Below are 21886 nucleotides of genomic sequence, written 5' to 3'. Positions count from 1 at the left end.
TAGAATACTCCCTAACACCATACACAAAAATAAACTCAAAATGGATTAAAGACCTAAATGTAAGGCCAGACACCATCAAACTCTTAGAGGAAAACATAGGCAGAACACTCTATGACATAAATCACAGCAAGATCCTTTGTAACCCACTTCCTAGAGAAATTGAAATAAAAACAAAAATAAACAAATGGGACATAATGACTTAAAAGCTTTTGCACAGCAAAGGAAACCATGAACAAGATGAAAAGACAACCCTCAGAATGGGAGAAAATATTTGCAAATGAAACAACTGACAAAGGATTAACCTCCAAAATTTACAAGCAGCTTATGCAACTCAATATCAAAAAACCAAACAACCCAATCCAAAAATGGGCAGAAGACCTAAATAGACATTTCTCCAAAGGAGATATACAGATGGCCAACAAACACATGAAAGGATGCTCAACATCATTAATCATTAGAGAAATGCAAATCAAAACTACAATGAGGTATCAGCTCACACTGGTCAGAATGACCATCATCAAAAAATCTACAAACAATAAATGCTAGAGAGGGTGTGGAGAAAAGGGAACCCTCTTGCACTTTTGGTGGGAATGTAAATTGATACAGCCACTATGGAGAACAGTATGGAGATTCCTTACAAAACTAACAATAGAACTACCATACAACCCAGCAAACCCACTACTGGGCATATACCCTAAGAAAACCATAATTCAAAAAGACTCATATACCACAATGCTCATTGCAGCTCTATTTACAGTAGCCAGGACATGGAAGTGACCTTAGTGTCCATTGACAGACGAATGGATAAAGAAAATGTGACACATATATACAATGGAATGTTAGCCATAAAAAGAAACGAAATTGAGTTATGTGTAGTGAGGTGGATGGACTTGGAGACTGTCATACAGAGTGAAGTAAGTCTGAAAGAAAAAAACAAATACCATATGCTAACACATATATAAGGAATCTAAAAAAAAAAAAAAAAAAAAAGGTTCTGAAAAACCTAGGGGCAGGACAGGAATAAAGACGCAGACGTAGAGAATGGACGTGAGGACACCGGGAGGGGGAACGGTTAGCTGGGATGAAGTGAGAGAATGGTAATGACATATATACACTACGAAATGTCAAATAGATAGCTAGTGGGAAGCAGCTGCATAGCACAGGGAGATCAGCTTCGTGCTTTGTCACCACCTAGAGGGGTGGGATAGGGAGGGTGGGAGGGAGAAGCAAGAGGGAGGAGATACTGGAATATATGTATATGTATAGCTGATTCACCTTGTTATAAAGCAGAGACTAACACACCACTGTAAAGTAATTATACTCCAGTAAAGATGTTAAAAAAAAAAAAAAGTAAAGTAAGTTGTAGGCACTCAGTCTAAAAGGGAAATTCTATTTGAGTAGTTGGATTAAGGAACCAGAACTAAGGGTGAGAGAGTGACTAAAGGAAAGGATTTGAAAGTCACTGATATGGAGAAACAGCTAAAGAACAGATGGTCCCTTTATATGTCCTGTTGAGAGAAGCAAGAGACATATAATAAGTGGTAGGAAAAAAAGAAGATGGAGAACACAAGAAGAGAAGCTTCATCTTTTATTATTAGCTACAGCTCTTGTATTTTGTTTAAAAGTCTTCTTATCAAGATTCTATGTTCCTTGATAATTTCTTTATTGATTTTCACATTTTTAAGCTGAGACTGCCTATCTTTAAACAGTGTTAAAAATTAATGGATTAGGTAGGTGCTAAGTAAGGAGAAATGTCTAAACTAAGATAGCAATCTAAGAAGTTTCGGCCGAAATACTGTCACTGGAAAGTGACAAAGCTCTGAGTGGAGATGTTTGGGTTGGAAATGATGCAGAAAGAATTCCAGCCACTGCCACATATTGCAAAGCACTCCCTGGTGTCCCTGAATCACCACTTTCTCAGCCTGTCCTGAGCCAACATATTGTTTTTCTGTCCAAGTAATTTTCAGTAACACCCACAGAATCCCCAGCAGTGACTGCATTGAACATAACACCTGGCAAAAATTCAACTTAATGTGAGCAAAATGGCATCACAGAATTTATGCTCCTGAATGAAAATCTCCCTCCACATTCTGAAAGAGAGGAAAGGAAATGAACAAGCTCATGGTTATGAAATTAAGCAGTCTTTAGCCACTAATTCCAAGACAAAATAAATAAATAAAACATGCATATTTCATAACCTTGTTCCAGCACCACTAAGGAAAGCAAAATTATACAATTCTACCCAGAGAGCATCTGCATGATAGCAGCAGCTTAATAATTAAAACCAAGTCCTTTTCAGAGCAGCTTGTTCCATCAGATTCAAGACACATTCAAGGGGTCTTTCTTATGTTCCAGGGACTATGCTGGTTCCATTCACTTACACCATTATTTCCATCAGAGAAATTTCACCAACTATAGATGACTTGTAAATTTTTTAATTCACTTTGCATCATGCCATCATTTTACACTAAGTTTACCATATATGTATCCTTTCTGACAATGCAGAGATACAAGAGAACGAAAACAGTAAAAGTTGCCAAAACATTTGCACTGTTTTGCTCAGAATTTTATTTATTTATTTATTTTTGGCTCTGTTGGGTTTTTGTTGCTGCATGTGGCTTTTCTCTAGTTGCGGTGAGCAGGGATTACTCTTCATTGCGGTGTGCAGGCTTCTCATTGCAGCGGCTTCTCTAGTTTTGGAGCACGGGCTCTAGGCACGCAGGTTTCAGTAGTTGTGGCGCACGGGCTTCAGTAGGTGTGGCACGGGGGCTCTACAGCGTAGGCTCAGTAGTTGTGGTGAACGGGCTTAGCTGCTCCGTGGCATGTGGGATCTTCCCGGACTAGGGCTTGAACCTGGGTCTGCTGCATTGGCAGGTGGATTCTTAACCACTACGCCACCAGGGAAGCCCCTCAGATTTTAAAAATTCAATTAATTGCTCTGTCACATGGAAAATTGGTCACCTAGATGTAGATTTTTCATGCACGAGACTTAAAACCCACAAATCCCATTACTAAATAACAGGATCTACAAGGCCTCATTTGAAAATGTGCCCCCCTTTGGTTTAAGCTGAATTTTGTCATGTGTACTGTTGAATAAATAGCCCCACTGTTAGCTCCATATCCACAAGCTGACATCCCAGCCTTGGCTCTGGTATAATGTTTTTTGTTTTGTTTCGTTTGGAGGTACAGTCCTTAATTATACTAGAAGCTATTATAACCCCCCTCGCCAATAAGACAGCTTGCTCTTGGTAGGGCCGTTCTTGCCGGACCCCACTGCTTTACGAGTAACGGTTTTTCATGACATTGATGATAGGACATGATCCTCTCAACATAGGTCCTTTTTGTCCAACAGCTGGTGCTGTTTTTCTGTTCCACACACAAGTCTAGAACACACAGGACAGTGTTCAAATAGTTGCAGAAAAGAAAACTTTCTCCAAACATTTTTATTTAAGATATTGTTTTATTTACTTTGTACTCTGTGAAAGCAACTCTCTCCAGTATCAACCTGCTTTTCCACTTCTTATGCTAGGATGGAAAAAAAAACACTTTAAAAATGTACAAGCTGCACTCACATTGTTCTAAAGTTTCATGTCCAGTTCTGGATATTAATAAAGCATAGTGGTCAAAAACGTGACCTATGTCATTAGCTGACCCTGGTTTTGAAACCTGACTTTTTCTTGTATTACCTAGTGACTTCTGGGAAGTGACTCAGACTCTCTATATAGGAGTTTACCCATCTGTAAAGTGTACATAATAATAAATATCTACCTCTTAACGTGTTTGGGGAAGTTAAGGAAATAATGCCAGTATGCATTAGTAATATATCTGTCACATAACTGCTGGTTTTATTATTATTAGAAGACATTATAAAAGTAGGTAAAAATAGATCTTTATATATCTAGAAAATTAAGATAACAGTCCACACCTTTAATAAATGTATAAGTTCTATGGTAAAATTGTACATTTTTTAAAAGAAAGTAACAGGAAAACACACATGGAAAAAAATGTAGAGTTCCTCATTAATAAAAGTGTTTTAATTCTAGCAAATCTTTTCTTAAAACATCTGCTGATACTAGTTCTGTGAATTCTCTCAAAACAGCATAATAACCAATATTTACCCAAATCATTGATCATGAAGGTGATCAAATTATTGAAGGGCATATTGTGCAGAGAGACCTATTTCAGCATTTGCCCCAGGTCACACATGGATATATACTTAAGGGCTCTTCATAAAACTAACATTTGAAAGATAAGAAAGCAATTCCTCCCTGTAGCTCAAATTGTACCCACCAGGAATGAAATAGAATTTTTAGAGGCACAGGAAAACACCTGCAAAGATTATGACACCTAAGACACAATTCTGTTTGTTCTGATAATGTAAAACAAAACAAAACAAAAAAATCCAAATCACACCTTTTTCAAGGAACTCTGACACCACGTATGAAAGTAATTGGTACTGCCCACCAATTCTGGCAGGCTAGACCCATGATGGCTTTTGATGCAGAATGACAGAAGTTTCTAAGATACCCACAACAACTACAGCAGTGTTTTCAAAGAGCTACATCCATAGTCACTGAAGCTATACAAAATAAGCCCACATAGAAATTTCATGGCCACTAGCGTTTTTTTTTTTTTAAAAAAAAGGTGATATGAATATTTTCTACTAAAAAGAGACCCAGTCAGCCTCTTTCCTGCCCATTTTGAGGGGGAGGTACTATTTAGGGTGTAAAAGTGGTTATGAGGCAGGTACACAGGTTTTCCATATAAGATGCAGAAAAAAAAAACAATCAAGCAAGAACACCCACCTTCATTCCGTACTTTTACTATTTGAAAAAACAGCCACCACTGCGCTTCCAACACACACACAGCACGAAACATCAGTGGGTTTTTTGGGTTTTTTTTTCCTTTTCCTTTCAATTTTTCCTTTTCCTTCCAATTCCAGAAAGAACTTTGTGCCAACAACCTTCTGCAAACAGGGCCTGGGTAAATTCTTTGGGATGCCCCAAAGACCCGGCCAGAAGAAAGCATGGTTGCTTACGTTTAGTATCCCTGCTTGTGCTCTTGTTTGCTATCCTCCTCCCAAACAGAGGGACATGCAAGCGGGAAGATGACTAAGAGCCGGGCCCTGGGCAACAGCATTTGGAAACTGAGAACAAATTATATAGGGGAGTTGTTAGAATCAGTGAGAGATCTGAAAAAAAGATGTGGAATGGGGAGGTTTCAGAGAAGAGGGACATGCGTAGTGAAGAGGGAATGGAGGGCTTCAGGTTTCCAACAATTCTGCAACTAGCAAAGTTAGGTGGGTTCATATGTAATTCCATGTGATTAATGTCAGGTTTGCGCTTGTAATGGGATTATTTGGAAGCAATTAAGAATAGATGTGAGACCATTTCATAAAAATTCAAGCACAATATATATGAATGTGAAGTTTTAGTTGTAAGTGGTTATAGCTATTTTATCAAATGAAAGGCCTGGGAACATGGAAGAGATTTAAGTTAACAGGATATTAATTAATCCATAGTTCATTCATTTTTAAATTCTCTTCTCATTAAAAAAAAAAAAGAGAGGCTTCCCTGGTGGCCCAGTGGTTGGGGGTCCGCCTGCCGATGCGGGGGACGCGGGTTCGTGCCCCGGTCCGGGAAGATCCCACATGCCGCGGAGCGGCTGGTCCCGTGAGCCATGGCCGCTGAGCCTGCGCGTCCGGAGCCTGTGCTCCGCAACGGGAGAGGCCGCAACAGTGAGAGGCCCGCGTACCGCAAAAAAGAAGAAAAAAAAAAAGAGAGGGTAGTATAGGTATGAAAAAAAAATCCATTTGCCCAAATCCACATACCTCTTCATCTTCTAAATAGCACAGCAACTGCCTCAGTACCTCTTCAAGTCTTACAAACTATATTACCACAGTTGCCTGAAGATTCCTCAAACCACTAGCAATTGAGTTTTTGCACAGGGGTTATAAGACCCAACAGACTTACCTGACTGATAAACCCTTCAACTGTGTGGTCTGGAGTCAGACGATTCGATTCTCAGAGTCTTTTCTCGTCAGCCAGAGATTACGCTGGCGTAATAGCTTGCATCGGGGCCCCGGATGCTTCACCTGTCCTTTTATAGGTGCCCTTTGCCACGTGACTTTGTAGCTCCTCCTTCTAGAAGGATACAGTATATTTTCTTTCCTCTGACTTTGGCCTTGGCCATGTGACTTGCTTTGGCAAATAGAAGGTGGCAGAAATGATGGTGTAGCAGCTCACTACCTACGCCGCCTCAAGACGCCTCGCAACTTTCAAGTTGCTTTCCTAATCCTCTGCCGTTGCCACGAGAAGGACTCGCCCTAAATATGCAGCTCATTAAAGGGAGATGACAGACATGTGGGGAAGAACGGCCCCAGATGAAACCAGTTTAGGTTACCCAGCCCCCAGGTGCATGAGATAAACCAATTCTTATCTTGTGTGCTGCTGAGAACTTGTGGTTGTGCGTTACTGCAGGTTTATTGAAGCAATTGTGAGTTGATACACTGACCCTCCAAAGTTAATCACTTCTGCTGGCAGCATGGGAATGAGGTCAGCACCAAACCCTTCAGGCCCCCTGCCACTTGGTCTCTTTTTCATTTGTCTCTCTATTCACTCCATACAGCATCGATAGCCACTCCCCTAATCAATCTGCAGTCCCTTTTTTAAGCCATAGTTAAAAGAAATTAAAGAAAAAGAATGGAAAGATCCATGCATGGGAATATGCAAAACTTCTTGCACAATCCCTTACACCCAAAGGTTTAAATCCAGCATTTAAGCTGATCCGAATGTATAGCCACTAAAACAAAACAAAGCAGAGACTTAAAATCTGCCATTGCATTAGCAATCACACCTCTTGGGATGATACGAATTAGGATGGGTTAAGAGTGACTCAGCTGTAGAGACACAGATGTAGAGAACAAACGTAGGGACGCCAAGGGGGGAAAGCGGGGGTGGGATGAATTGGCAGATTGGGATTGACACATAGACACTGCTGTGTGTAAAATCAATAACTAATGAGAACCTGCTGTATAGCACAGGGAACTCAGTGCTCTGTGGTGATCTAAATGGGAAGAAAATCCCCAAAAGAGGGGATATATGCATACATACAGCAGATTCACTCCTCTGTACAGCAGAAACTAACACAACATTGTAAAGCAACTATACCCCAATTTAAAACAAAAGAGTGACTCAGCTGTGCTCTTGGATGTGCACAGAGATACCTTTGGAACCAGGCCAAAGCAGGTTACTGACGGTAGGCACCAACTAAGTGTGTACACTTGGGAAGCTAAGTAAATTTTGCAAGCATCTCTGTCTTTCTTTGCCAAAATGTGGATAATAATCTATTTCCTCAGCTTATTAAGAGGGACAAATGAGAAAAACATACTGGAGGCATTTATTGGAGTTATAGGCAGCCTCCCTTTTCTAACCAAAGATATGTATCCTTACTATACTCTCCTTATTTTCGTTTAAACAAGTGATATTGTATTTCATGGTCCTTGCTACTACTAAACAGTAAGACATATATTATTATCTCAGATGGAACTGTGTGAAACTCAGCTGAAGAAGCCCAGGGCACATACAATTTTTTCACCCTTATTCTACAAATCCATGCTCAAAGAATAAACCCCTTGTGCTTTTACTTTGATTTGGGATTCAAATAAACCTGAAAATTCAAAACAACACTCTGAGAAGCCTATCAAGTTTGGTTTTTTTTTTTTTTTTTTTCTAGTTGTGACTTTATCTCCTGTATGTCTTCCCTAAGCTCATAGGGATGGCTGAGAAGTTGATACTGCTTTTCTTAACCATCATCACCTGAAAAGTTCGGGATCCTCAATTAGCCTTTGGATCCAAGGACAGACTTGATCCCCACAAAATCAAAATTGGTAAGATTACTGGATACCCACTGTGCACAAACAAAAATTATGTTAACTTGATCATATAAAAATTAATAAACACTAGTGTATTTTTAAAAAAACATCTGAGTATAGTGGCTTGTTCTAGTAGTTTAAAAGTGGAGCAAAAGAAATGGGTTACTTTTTTCCATTAGAGCCTTTCCAAATAAGCTAACAAACGTGAATAAATGTATTTCAAGATTTTCTCTGCTACATAATCCCCTCCCACAGATGCTTTCAGACCCTAAAGAAATTTTCGAATATTAACCTTTGGAAAAAGATGTCTTTTTAGAAAAGAATAAACAAAAGGAAAAAAAAAAAAAAAACTATGTGAAATTTCCCAGAAAAACTCCATCTAATTTACAGTAATGGGCATGCAGGTCACATGGAAAATTAAACACCAAAATCTACATTTTCAGGGCAAGAGAATTTATGCACACAAATCCTATTACCAGCTAATGGGATTTGTGGGGATCCCCAGTGGCCTATTTAGAAAATTTACCCCCTGCTGTTCAAGATGTATATATCATGAGAGCTAAACCAGAATGCACAGTCCTACCGTTGGCTTTATCCCCAGTCTGTCAAGTGATCCCTCTTTGATTTTTAAAAAATGCTGGCAACCGTATCAGTTTGCATATCTGATTGACACTGCAAGATGATATCTATGTTTTCTACCTTAAGTTCTCCAAAACTTGTTTCAAATAATTTTTCACGTCTTCTTCCTTCCTTTCTCCTTTCTCTCTCCCCTCCCCTCTTCTCTTCTCCTCCTTTTCTTCCTTCCTATCTTCCTATTCTCTTCTCCTTTTCTTCCTCCCCGTCTTCCTAGTCTCTTCTCCTCCTTTTTCTCCTCTCCTCCTTATTCTTAAATGTAGAAAAGAAACAAAGCAAGCATCAAAGCATTAATATTCTCTTTCTGTCTGTACTTGGCTGAAGAGATTGAGGCTCGTGTCACCACTGAAACACTTATCACCACTGTGGTTTCAGAACTCTCTCTGTGATACACACATACACACATTTTTGGGAAACGATTCATATTGGTACTATCAGGCGCTGAGAAAACCAAATCACTGGAGTGACCAAACGTGGAAAAGTTTGGTGGTGGTGAGATTGTATTCCTCCCTGTATAATGCTCCTTTGGCAAAACACCTATTTTCTCTGGGACGTGGGTCCTCACTACTCTCATGCAGTCCTCTGACTGGATATAAAATCACTCTTCAGATGGCATTGCCCCCTCCTTCAAAAGGGCATGTTTCTACTTACCAGCCAATGAAACGTCTATCTCCTCAAAGCAAAAATCTCAAATTCTGTTTTGCAACATGCCCTCTGAAAACAAACATATAAAACCAAATCAAACTAAAGCACAATTGAATTATTCATCCTTAAACATACGAATTTTAAGAATGTTTTTATAACCAAAGGATTAAACTGTTTGACAGTGATGAGATACCAGACAACATCTAAGAATTATCAGGTAAGAAAAGAGTTTGGACATGAAATTCTTGGCATTACTCAGATCACCATACATAATCCCACAGAGACACTGATAAATTAAAGATGGGTAAAACTTAACGTAATTCAGAATTGGATTTATGTGAAGCCAGAATAATGATATACAATAAAATAAGGTTCTTTATATAAGCTCTTTCTTACTCAACACCAAAAGGTTAGATTACTTATTTTTCAGCACCTGGGCCTTTTAAAACATGTGCAAATCACAATTTGTTTGGATATATACAGTTTATTATTGCATTCTTAGTTTATTTATTTCATGTAGAAGTTGACCTTTCCTCCAAAATTTCAGAACGTCCCTAGCAGATGCATTCTGTACACAATCATCGACTGTTTCACTGTCTATTGATTTGTGTATATCCATGACCTCTTGGCATCATTCTTTCAACTCTCAGTACTGCTGAGAGTTATTAGACTTATGGGTCATTAGACTCAATTTTAACTTTTGAGTTTCTTTTTTGAGCATTTTGTAAGGGTTGATATTTCATGAATCTTATTCTTTCTTAAAGATTACCAAAGTTCAAACATAAAACTGTTAACAGAATAAAATTCATTCTATTTTGTAATTACCTTAAGCGTTCATGAGTCACTTTTATTTTTTAAAAAGATATACTATGTGAAATTAATGATCTGTTTTTTCATGTCTTGAAATATTTTCGTATTTCGTAATTCTAGAAATTATTTCATCTCTACTCTTCATTACACATCAATTTTTCTCAACTATCCAAAAAATCCCCAAATAATAAGAATCAAGAAGAATGATGAAATATTTAGAAGGACAATACAAAAGTGAAATAAATTATTCTTCAGCTCTCTTACTGTATTGTCCAAAGTAATGCATCATCCTTCAAGAAGGCATAAAGGAAATCTGCCTGTCATTATTTTTTGTAATCTGCTTTTAGCTTTCACTGAACACAGTAAAATCTCTGAATTTTTTTTCTGCCTATCTGAGCAAAGAGGAGAAAATTGACGGAGAAAGACATTTCACAACCATTAGACAAATCAGAAGGTGAATGCAAAGAGAAAGAGAACAGCTCTCTGTACTACTACATCCTGGGGAAACTGATCATGTAAGCAAAATCTCAGACTATAGGTCTTCAGATTGATGATACCTTACAAGAATTTTTCAAACTCAAAATTGATCAGGAAGCAATATACTTCTAAGGACAAAAGGTAATATGGTTTTCTCATCCAGTTAGCCAATCAACAGGAAGAAAGACTTCATAACATAAAAATTTTGACAAAAACCTAGACCATCACATTTTGTTGGAAGGATATATGACTGTATTATTTCATATTTTATGAAGCAACATGCCAAAACTTACTTGATAAAAACAGTAAATGTCTTGATACTACTGTTAATATTTGATAGTTTTATATAACAAAATTGATTAAAAGATTAATAAAAATTAAGTAAATTAAACTTTTAATTTAAAAATTCTACAGTTACTTATAAAATGATTTCAAATATTTTAAAAATTAAATTCAAAGTGTTCATTAGGCCCAGAGAGTAAATAGTTATGATTATTTTTCCTGGCAAATTGAGGGTGAAGCCGCATATATTCTAAATGAGAGAGCTTGTGTGTTCTAAATGAAAGCATTTTAGCAAATCTAATAAAACTATACTTCCTCATCTTGACTTCTAACGTTGGCAAAAGAAAGGGCTCACAGACTGATCGTTGCTACTCCCGGACCTGCAGGATATGAAAAACTGTGGAGCAAGGAGCCAAAATGCGAGGACAAAGGTCCCGGAGTGACCTAAATTTTCTCTGAATGTACCTGCGTGCGCATACTATTTTCCTTATTCATTTCATATGGAACATATTACTGTTGAGTTTGGCATTTGAAAGATCAGCACCGCTGATCAAATTACCAACTAGGTTGGTTTGAGATATTTCTCCAAAACTTTGGATCCACCTCCCCAGTTCATCCCAGGCAGCACCATCAACACTCATGGCAGCAAGAGGGTACTATAAAAGGATCCTTTGTTGTTTTATGAGTAAGTACCAAGCCAAACTTCCCATTGTGCACCTACATAACCAATTATCAAGCTCGCCATGTCAATTCAACTACAGTGCACTTATGTTTTTCCTTATTTGTAGACCTGTAATCACTTGCCTTTAGCTCATACTACTTATCTTAGAAAACAGCCATAAAAAATTTCATTGGCTATACACATACAAGTAGGCCTCATGTATGCTGTTCAATAAAATCTATCAATCCAATTAAATTAACCTGCAAGCTATGCTGAGTGGCAGAGGTCTCAATATACTGGTTCTCTTGATTATGTGGTAACAAAACACGTCCATCAGGTCCCAGGTCTCACTCACGGGTGTCAAGGACATTCAGCCATACAGATTGTTCAGTTAAAACTCATCTGCTTGGTCTCTATTCATTAAACTCTCCCAACTGTGAACCATTAGTAGCAAGAATCAATCCAAAGTTTGGGGCAACACTGCCTCCAGCCTGGCCCAATCTCTTAGTTCCTATTGTAAAATTCTAGCCTTATCCTTCACGTAGCCCAAAAAATAAGCTTCTTAATACTCAAGGCTATTAGTTTTCCACAGTCCCATCTTAAGAGAGGGAAACTAAGAGTCTAGCCTTAAATTCATGTTCTTTACTTCTCCCCATTTCTCTCAATTATTTGTGTAAATCATAATAGCATTTTCAATTTATTTTTATTAAGACTATTTGTAGAGCAATTTTAGGTTCACAGCAAAATTGAGGGGAAGACACAGAGATTTCCCACACAGCCCCTTACCCCACACATGGACAGCCTCCCCTATTATCAATATCCCCTACCAGAGTGGTACCTTTATACAACTGATGAACTTACACTGACACATCATAATCACCCAAAGTCCACGGCCTACATTACTGTTCACTCTTGCCATTGTACATTCTATGGGTTTGGACACATGTATAATGACTTATATCCATTATTATGGTATTGTACAGAGTATTTTCACTGCCTAAAAAATCCTCTGTGCTCCACCTATTCATCCCTCCCCCTACCTGATCCCTCACAAACACTGATTTTTTTTTTACTGTCTTCATAGATTTGCCTTTTCCAGAATGTCACATAATTGGAGCATACTCTACACAGCCTTTTCATATTGGCTTCTTTCACTTAGTAGTAATATACATTTGTTTCCTCTATGACTTTTTTATCACTTAATAGCTCATTTCTTTCGAATGTTGAATAATAGTCCATTGTCGGGATATACCACAGTTTTCTCTTCCATTCACCTCCTGAAGTACATCTTGGTTGCTTCCAAGTTTTACGAACAAGGAATTATGAACAGGCTGCTATAAACATCATGTACAGGTTTGTGTAGCTTTTTTTTTTTTTGCAGTACGCGGGCCTCTCACTGCCGTAGCCTCTCCCGTTGCGGAGCACAGACGCCGGACGCGCAGGCTCAGCGGCCATGGCTCACGGGCCCAGCCGCTCTGCGGCATGTGGGTTCTTTCCAGACTGGGACACGAACCCGCGTCCCCTGCATTTGCAAGCAGACTCCCAACCACTGCGCCACCAGGGAAGCCCGGTTTGTGTAGTTTTAAGTTGTGAACTCCTTTGGGTAAATACAATTGCTGGATCATATGGTAAGGATGTTTGGTTTTCTAAGAGGTCACCAAACTGTCTTCCAGAGTGGCTGTACCATTTTAGATTCCCACCAGAAATGAATGAGAGTCCTTGCTGCTCCACATCTTCACCAGCACGTGGTGTTGCCAGTGTTCCAGGTTTTGGCCATTCTAATAGGTGTATAGTGGTATCTCAGTGTTGTTTTAATTTGCATATCCCTGATGACCTATGATATAGAGCATCTTTTCATATGCTGATTTGCCATCTGTATATCTTCTTTGGTGAGATGCCTGTTAAAGTCTTTGGTCCATTTTTTAATTAGGTTGTTTGTTTTCTTATTGTTGAGTTATAAGGGTTCTTTGTATATTTTGGATAACAGTCCTTGGTCAGATGTGTCTTTTGCAAATTTTTTTCCCAGTCTGTGGTTTGTTTTCTCATTCTCCTGATCCTAATTGGATTTAAATTTTTATTCTCCAATGGACCTTCTATAAGAGAAGGAATGTATAGCATAAAACTCATAAACAGGTTTATATACTATAGAAAACAGTATAGATGAACTTGATTTCTCTGGTTAAAGAAATATTTTAGAGACCCTACTATGCATCAGGTTCTATGCTAGTCTCCTGGAAGAGTTGGAAAAAAAAATAAAACCAAAAATCTAAACAATATGTTGTGTCACAACAGAAGTTTATATCAGACTTCAGCATTCTATGGAATCACGAAGGAGAAAGCATCAAGCTTCCATGGGAGTATAGGGAAAGATTCACAGGGAGGGTGATGATTACTACGAGAATAATATTCTTCCAAGTATGTGCCTATCAAATTGATCAATTTGCTATTTCTCCAAGTGATAGTGGACATTCTCTCTCATTGGGCTCTTAGAATCTCCCTTTGTTTTTAGACCAGAGCTGCCTTCTGTGAAGTCATTCTAATAATTCTCTAGTCTCTTGGAACAAAACTTTTATTTCTTTGCAAGACTCCTCCACCTAGCCTCCTATGCCCTTCCTAGGAAAAAATGCCTGTAATTTTGGAGTCTTTCCTGACTAAACTGCTTATTGAGTTAATTAAATATAATTGTTAGTCCCCTACAACTCTCTGCCCCTTGAATAAATCCACATCCCGCCTCATTCCCACTTCCTTGTAACGGCCTCTTTTCATCTGTGGCTTCATCCTTTCCAGCAGCTTCTGCTGATCTATCATTCTAAATCCATTTTTAATTTTATAGCTTTTACAACACGAAAGCATAATCCTCAGTAAAGCCGGGTGAGAGACGATTACTGTTTGTAAATGCTTTAGGGTTCATCCAAATAGCTCTGTTATTTTTTTTTAATTTCCATACTCTTGATAGGCAAGTTGAATGCATGTTGAATTCACAAACATTTGTATGTGTGTGCGTTTCAGTTTTCAAAGATCTGTGAATGCCATATGTAGAGAAGAAATCACACAAAATCAAGCTAATTAGTAAAAAACAGCCTAGAGGAAACAAACCTGGAATTAATGGGGACTCTGCCAACCTAAGAAGGCAAATGTCATTCTACAGGAAAATCCCAGAACATTCCTTTCTTCTTCTGAGGGTCTTAGGATCAGAGGAACAAATGCCGCAAAGGTAAATAAAAACCCACATAGCCACAGCAAATGTTGTTTGTGTAGACCAGACCCAAATAATCATGTTGGTTCAGAGCAGAGCTTTTTAATTGGAGACCTTTTGTGCCCAACTGAAGATGTCTTAATGAGACAGAACCACAAAAGGGAAGGTATATTAACACAAAGCTTGTTTATAAGTCAGCTGGAAATCATTATTTTCATAGGAAGCATTCCAAATTTTGTTATTTTCTACTAGTACTAGATAACTACTGAGTATTTTACAAATAGAAAATAAGAATAAGTTAATGAACTGGCAATAACACAGAGTTGTTTTTTGGAAACTTTACCAAAAAAACTCAGACAAAACCACTCATACATGTGAATAAGCAAAAATCTATTCTTTTTTTTTTTTCCACATATGCTTTCTTGTTATTGAGTTACGAGATATAAGATGAGCAGCTCCCTTTCACTAGTGGAAGTCCAAAGTTCATTCATCTTGTCAAAGTTCACCTTTGGGTAGATTTTTGTCTTTCCTCTTTAATACAGAGAAAGATTCAAAATCAATTTCATGAGACAAATTAACTACATAGCTTTTTCCCAGTTACTATTCAAGAAAGCTTGTTCCAGTATGGCTTCATTTGAATAAACAGTCTATTCAATGAATTTGACCTTATTTACTGAGTCTTAGGAAAAAAAGAGAAAGAATCTGGGAGCTAACGGGAGCCACTATAAAGATTTTTGTCCTTCCCACTCTCTTTGCCATTCTCATCTTGAAGTATATTTCATTAAAGTTTTCTTTTTTAGTACTTTTTCTGCAGTTTTCTATAACGGGAAAATCATTTTACTAATGGAAAAGTTTTATTTTTTTTACCTCAAGGTCCAACTGAAACAAATTTGGAACTCGAATATCTTTGAGAGAGGAATGGTTAGAAAACTCTGAAATTGTTCATTGTGTTAACCCGAGGGTACATGATTGCAAAGAGTTTATTTTGGAGCATGTAATTCCTAATAACTTAGGTTGGGAAGTAGAACTGAGGAGTGTAGGGTCTTCTTTGAGTGTACAAGCAGGGTCAATTTATTTAAATTAAAACAGACATTGGCTTTGTAGTTTCTGGGCCAACATATATTATATATGTTATAAGATATATATTATAAATGTTGTATAATGTAATATTAAATAAATACATATTTTATATAAATGTAATATTCAGTGGTAACAAGGAGCAATATAGCATATTATTCTTGGAAACATCTGATTTTGAATGGACCAAAACAACTCTTCTGATCTGCTTTTTAAATCTAGTTAATCCTCTGAAGCTATGTACTGAGATAGCATAGTTAATTTCCTTTTGTATCTTGCATGTGTTTCTATTACTTAGCATTAAATATGATCTGTTTTAAGAATTGTTCATGTATATTTTACACAACTATCACACCAAATGAACCATTGTAGTAGTAAGATATAATGCCATATACATTTTGCATATTCAGTCTAGCATAATGAATGTCCTTTGATGTCAAGGTGTTTAAGAACTGAGATGAGGTGGCTCTAGATTTTAAAGTCACGTCAGGGTTGGGTAGAGACTTTCTAATAAAAAGAAAACTAAACTATTACCCCTCAAAAACACCACTTCCCATGACTGTTCATTGACATGTACCTGGTCACTCAAGAGTTCTGATGGAGATGTACAATGAGATTAATGTTGTTTCCATACTTACTAACACATTATCCATTCTGTAGCCCATGAATCAAGGAGTAATTTCAGGTCTTGTTATTCAAGAAGTACATTTCATAAGGCTGTAGCTGTCATAGATAGTAATTCCCCTGATAGATCTGGGCAAAATAAATGGAAAACCTCAGAAGAGGACTCATCATTCTAGATGCCTTTAAGAACATTTGTGACTCATGGGAAGAGGTCAAAATATCAACATTGCAGGGGTTTGGAAGAAGTTGATCCCAACCCTCATGGATGACTTTGAGGGGTTCAAGACTTCAGTGGAGGAAGTAACTGCAGATGTGGTGGAAATAGCAAGAGGACTAGAATTGGAAGTGGAGCCTGAAGATGTTCCTGAATCACTGCAAATCTCATGTTAAAAATTTCACAGATGATGAGTTGGGTGAGCAAAGAGAGCGGTTTTCTGAGATGGAATCTACTCCTGGTGAAGATGCTGTGAAGACTGCTGAAATAACATCAAAGGATCTAGAATATTATATAAACTTAGCTGATAAAGCAGCAGCAAGGTTTGAGAGGACTGACTTCAATTTTGAAAGTTATGTGGGTAAAATGCTATCAAACAGCATTACATGCTACAGAGAAATTTTTTGTGAACGGAAGAGTCAATCAATGCAGTAAATTCAACTGTTGTCTCGCTTTAAGAAATTCCCACAGCCACCCCAACCTTCAGCAATCACCACCCTGATCAGTCAGCAGCTATCAACATTGAGGGAAGATTCTCCACCAACAAACGGATTAGGACTTGCTGAAGGGCCAGATGATGGTGGCATTTTTTAACAATAAAAATATTTTTTAAAAAACACCACTTCCCTTGATAAACTTTGAAGTCTTACTTTGCTTAGTTGTTTTCTTTTTATAAATTTATTTATTTTATTTATTATTTATTTTGGGCTGTGTTGGGTCTTCATTGCTGTGTGCGGGCTTTCTCTAGTTGCAGCGAGCGGGGGCTACTGTTCGTTGCAGTGCGTGGGCTTCTCACTGCGGTGGCTTCTCCGGTTGTGGAGCACAGGCTTTAGGCGCATGGGCTTCAGTAGTTGTGGCACACAGGCTCAGTAGTTGTGGCTCACGGGCTCTAGAGCACAGGCTCAGTAGTTGTGGCGCACAGGCTTAGTTGCTCCGTGACATGTGGGATCTTCCCGGACCAGGGATCGAACCCATGTCCCCTGCATTGGCAGGCGGATTCTCAACCACTGTGCCACAAGGGGAGCCGTGCTTAGTTGTTTTGAATGTATCATAGAACAAATACTGTCTTGATTATATGATGCCATAACTTTTGGGCAATTATTTTCATTATTTATTGGAATCGTAACGTAAATAACTTGGTAAATTGATATTCAAGAAACAGCACATTATAGCTCAAAAAAAGTAAAATTGAAAATGGATAAAACTTCTTAGCAACAATGAAATACAGTAAAGGAGATTTATAATTTTTTTAACACATACCATTTGGGATGTATTTGAGACAATATAATTTTTAAATGCTTTATTTTTCCCCTACTTAATAGAACTTTCTTTTCCCCAAAGAATCCAATTATTTACTATGCTAAAAAGGTGAAAACCATAAGATAAAATCAAAATCAGCTGAACTATCTCTGGTTTAATTCGTTATTTCTCCCATTCCCTTAAATGAAGATGCCTACAGAAATAGTAACATTTTCATAAGAAACTAGAGACCCCAAAATGAAACCATATGTCCTGTTGAGCTATTTCCTTAAGCTCAGGAAATACCAATTATCTTCATTGTTTTTTTTTTCTTTTAACTCCTAAAAATGTAGACATGGTTTTGAATTCCAGTTTGGCAACCATATGCAATTCCCCATCAATGTCACTCACTTTTGTGCCTTTTATCTTTTTTTTTAAGTTATGTTTGATGTTTTCTCAAATAACTGTTTTCTGAATGAAAGGAAAAAACTGTGATTTTAGTTCACAGTTTAGTTTTGAATCTTTCTTCACATACTCAAACCAACTCTGAGCAGGATTGGTGGAAACATCTTCTATCCTTTGCTAAAGCTGAGTTTTATGGCTGCTGAAGACTGATCTCATTTTTAATTTTACAAGTATTTTATGGACTAGAATGTGCTATTGCTTGAATATCCATTTACCATAAGTTATTTACATGGAACTTTTAATAAATAATGAGAATTAAAGAAATGTGTCACTTTGCTGCTTCTCATTGGGTGATATCTTTAAAATCCTCTTTTCTGCTAAAATTTCCTGGCTAGTATTTCTAAATTTACCCAGGAATGACCTATCTCTACCATTTTAAAGTTTTCTGGGCCATAACTATGAATTCATCCAGTAAATATTTATTAACTAAACTATGGGATGAGAAACATGGTTGTAGAGCATCTCTATACAGGCTTTCTATCTTGGGCACTAGTGTTATTTGACAGTGAAGGGCTTCTTCATCTTTTTTTTCTTTTCTTTTCTCATTTTCTCTGTTTCACATAAAGCAACAGGTGGTGAGTGGCATACTAGGAGAATTCCTTCTGCCAGTTACTCTTCTGTTACCATTAGTGTTTTTCACTATTTAGTTTTCAAACATTTCAAAGTTTTGTTTGTACGTTTGAAATCAATTGTTTAACAATTTGGAAACAACTAAAGCTAATGGCAGTCCCTAATATTGGTAATTTTGTTTGTCTTGCTTTGTGTAGATAAAGCTTAGAGAAAAGAACTGAGATCTTCAATTTCTAGAGTCAAGTGTTTATGTCTAAGAACTATAATTGCAGAAGCGGTAGATATTTACAAAAATGGCAAAATCTTACTATGTCCTGAGAGCTTAACCTGGTAACTGTCAGGTTGGGAGCCTCAAAATATGGCCAGACAGAAATGTGGGTTGAACTCCATTTGCAGCTGGGGTCCTACCAAACTGCCGCCAGCCCTCAGGAGAATCACAATGGCCATTAGAAGGGACATTTGAATCAGATAAGATTAGTTTAGAAGTGCACTTAGAAACAAGGGCTTCCAAATCAAACAAACAGAATGGGATACCTATTTTAATTTGTACACGGTAGCCTCCAAAAGACTTCAAAATTCCAAAATAGCTTCATTGAAAGATTCGTTGTAAAAGGCTAATGAGGGCTTCCCTGGTGGCGCAGTGGTTGAGAGTCCGCCTGCTGATGCAGGGGACCCGGGTTCGTGCCCCGGTCCGGGAGGATCCCGCATGCCACGGGGCGGCTGGGCCCGTGAGCCATGGCCGCTGAGCCTGCGCGTCCAGAGCTTGTGCTCCGCAACGGGAAAGGCCACAACAGTGAGAGGCCCATGTACCGAAAAAAAAAAAAAAAAAAAAAGGCTAATGAGAAAATTAAAGATATAAGACGCACCTAAAGCAAAAGACTATATGACGAACATAGCTCCAATTGTTCCCTTCCTTCCTTTACTTGTGCACTCATTCTAGTAATCCTCTTTCCAAATCGTTTTTTTTCACTCTAAAAAGACTACATGACCATAAGCAAAATACCAAGTTAATGGCCTTACAGATACCCCCATAGCTTCTTTCAAAGGAGGACCCCCATATGACCCTCTCCCAAAGCTGATGACACTCTTGAGGGATTTTTTTTCTGGAAAACTGCTACGTTATTCCGCTTAACATCCAGGGGGAAACTAAAATTAAAAGCAAAATTCCTACCAAAGTCAGCTCTCCCAGATCTCTGTTGGTAGTAGCCAGTGGAGACAGGAAAACAAAATATCTTTTGCACCCGCTTTGGGTACATCTCTTAAGTCCAAGGAATCGTTCAATATTGCCAGAAATATTTACTGGTTGTCCAGCTAAAATATTGACAAGATAGTTAAAAGGATTTTTTATTAGGTAGCTCTATGGTCAAGTGTTGCTCAGAGATTGAAAGCTGATAGTTAGAGCCCAACAGAAATATTTTTCAAGCTTTCTCCCCTAAGCAAATTGAAGATGATGTAGTCAGATGGTAGATCAACCTATGACTTTCCTTGACTTAGTTGATTTTGATTGGTTTGGGTCTTGGGGACAATGGCTCTGAAGTGCCCCCCAAACACTGGGAATTATTCTGCTCATTATAATCAGAATAATATCCCTGATGCACGGTATTCTCTCAAAAGCTTTAAATGTGTGTTTGCAGCCGCTAACCATTAAGCAAATGATCTCCCTAAGACTGGAACGTCAGAAGAGGAATGAAGAGAACCTGTGAATATCGTAGGAATTAAGCAAAAACATCATGACTTGTGGATTCCACACAAGGGATCAACAAAGCTTTGAGAATTAGAGTGGTAGCTAAGAGTGGCACTGATGCCTTAAACTTTGATCAAATCACTCAGTTAACCTGACAGTCTGATTATAAAAGTGGGGAATTGGAAAAAAAAAAAAAACAAAAACACCGGGCCCGAAATGGCGTCACTTGTGCCAAGCTCCACATCAGTAAAACAAGACTTAATACCTAACTTAATTGCAGTTACAATCTCCCCCACGAATGTAATCTTAATTGGCCAGTCTGGAATTTTCCGGTCAGCACCAATGAGATAATCTGCCACGTAGCTCCCTTCCATTCCCCATAGGTACTTTACCTAAGCCTGGAAGAATCCACTCTTTTCCCCTTTCTGCCTATCAAAGCCTTCCATTTTGTATAGCTCCTTGAAGCTCCTCTCTACTTCCTAGGTGGGATAGCGCCCAATTCATGAATTTTTCAATAAAGCCAATTAGATCTTTAAAATTGACCTGGTTGAATTTTTGTGAGCTTCATTTTTCTTTTGATGATATATGATATAAATGGTGATAATATTTGCCCTACCTTCCTCAGGGATTTTTTTGAGGATCTGATAAACTAATGTGGGTAAAATCACTTTGTAACATGTAAAGTGTCATAAAAATATAATGTTATTATAAAGTATTCATATAGTGAGAATTCTGTAATATTTGATTTCTAGATAATGTGTTCATTTCTTACAGTTTCACTCGGAAAGAGCATACTTTTTAAAAATACGATTGTGTCAAACGGAAGAAAGCAAGCACATTTAGTAATAAGCAGAGCTGAGAAAACAGTACAGTCTCCTAGTTTCCTAAAGAAACATATCTTGTGTGTTACAGTTACTTTAAAATTTAATGAGGGGCTTCCCTGGTGGCGCAGTGATTGAGAGTCCGCCTGCCGATGCAGGGGACACGGGTTCTTGCCCCGGTCCGGGAAGATCCCACATGCCGCGCAGCGGCTGGGCCCGTGAGCCATGGCCGCTGAGCCTGCGCGTCCGGAGCCTGTGCTCCGCAATGGGAGAGGCCACAATAGAGAGAGGCCCGCGTACCGCAAAAAAAAAAAAAAAAAATTAATGAGTTGGAGTTTATAGTTATCCTTCACTAGAACTCCAACTGGATAGACTAGAAAAAGGAACAACTGCTATCTGTAAACCTGTTTTTCAGATTTCTGTTTCACAAAGCAGATCTGAATCCCTTGCTCTTAATGGGGAAAGAAAAAGAAAAATCTTCCAAACCATCAGCCCCTGAGAGCTGTGTAAAATGAAATGGAGGTGGGAGGACAAAACCTTTCAGGGTGGAGCAGAGGCCATGTAACCAGATGTGGCTGCAGTGAATAGAACAGGGTAAATAGTTGCTTTGTTGCT

This window comes from Phocoena phocoena, chromosome 5, assembly GCF_963924675.1.
Source record: "Phocoena phocoena chromosome 5, mPhoPho1.1, whole genome shotgun sequence".
In the NCBI taxonomy this organism is placed as follows: Eukaryota; Metazoa; Chordata; class Mammalia; order Artiodactyla; family Phocoenidae; genus Phocoena; species Phocoena phocoena.
The sequence above is the reverse complement of the archived record's forward strand: the minus strand, read 5'-3'. Positions refer to the sequence as shown.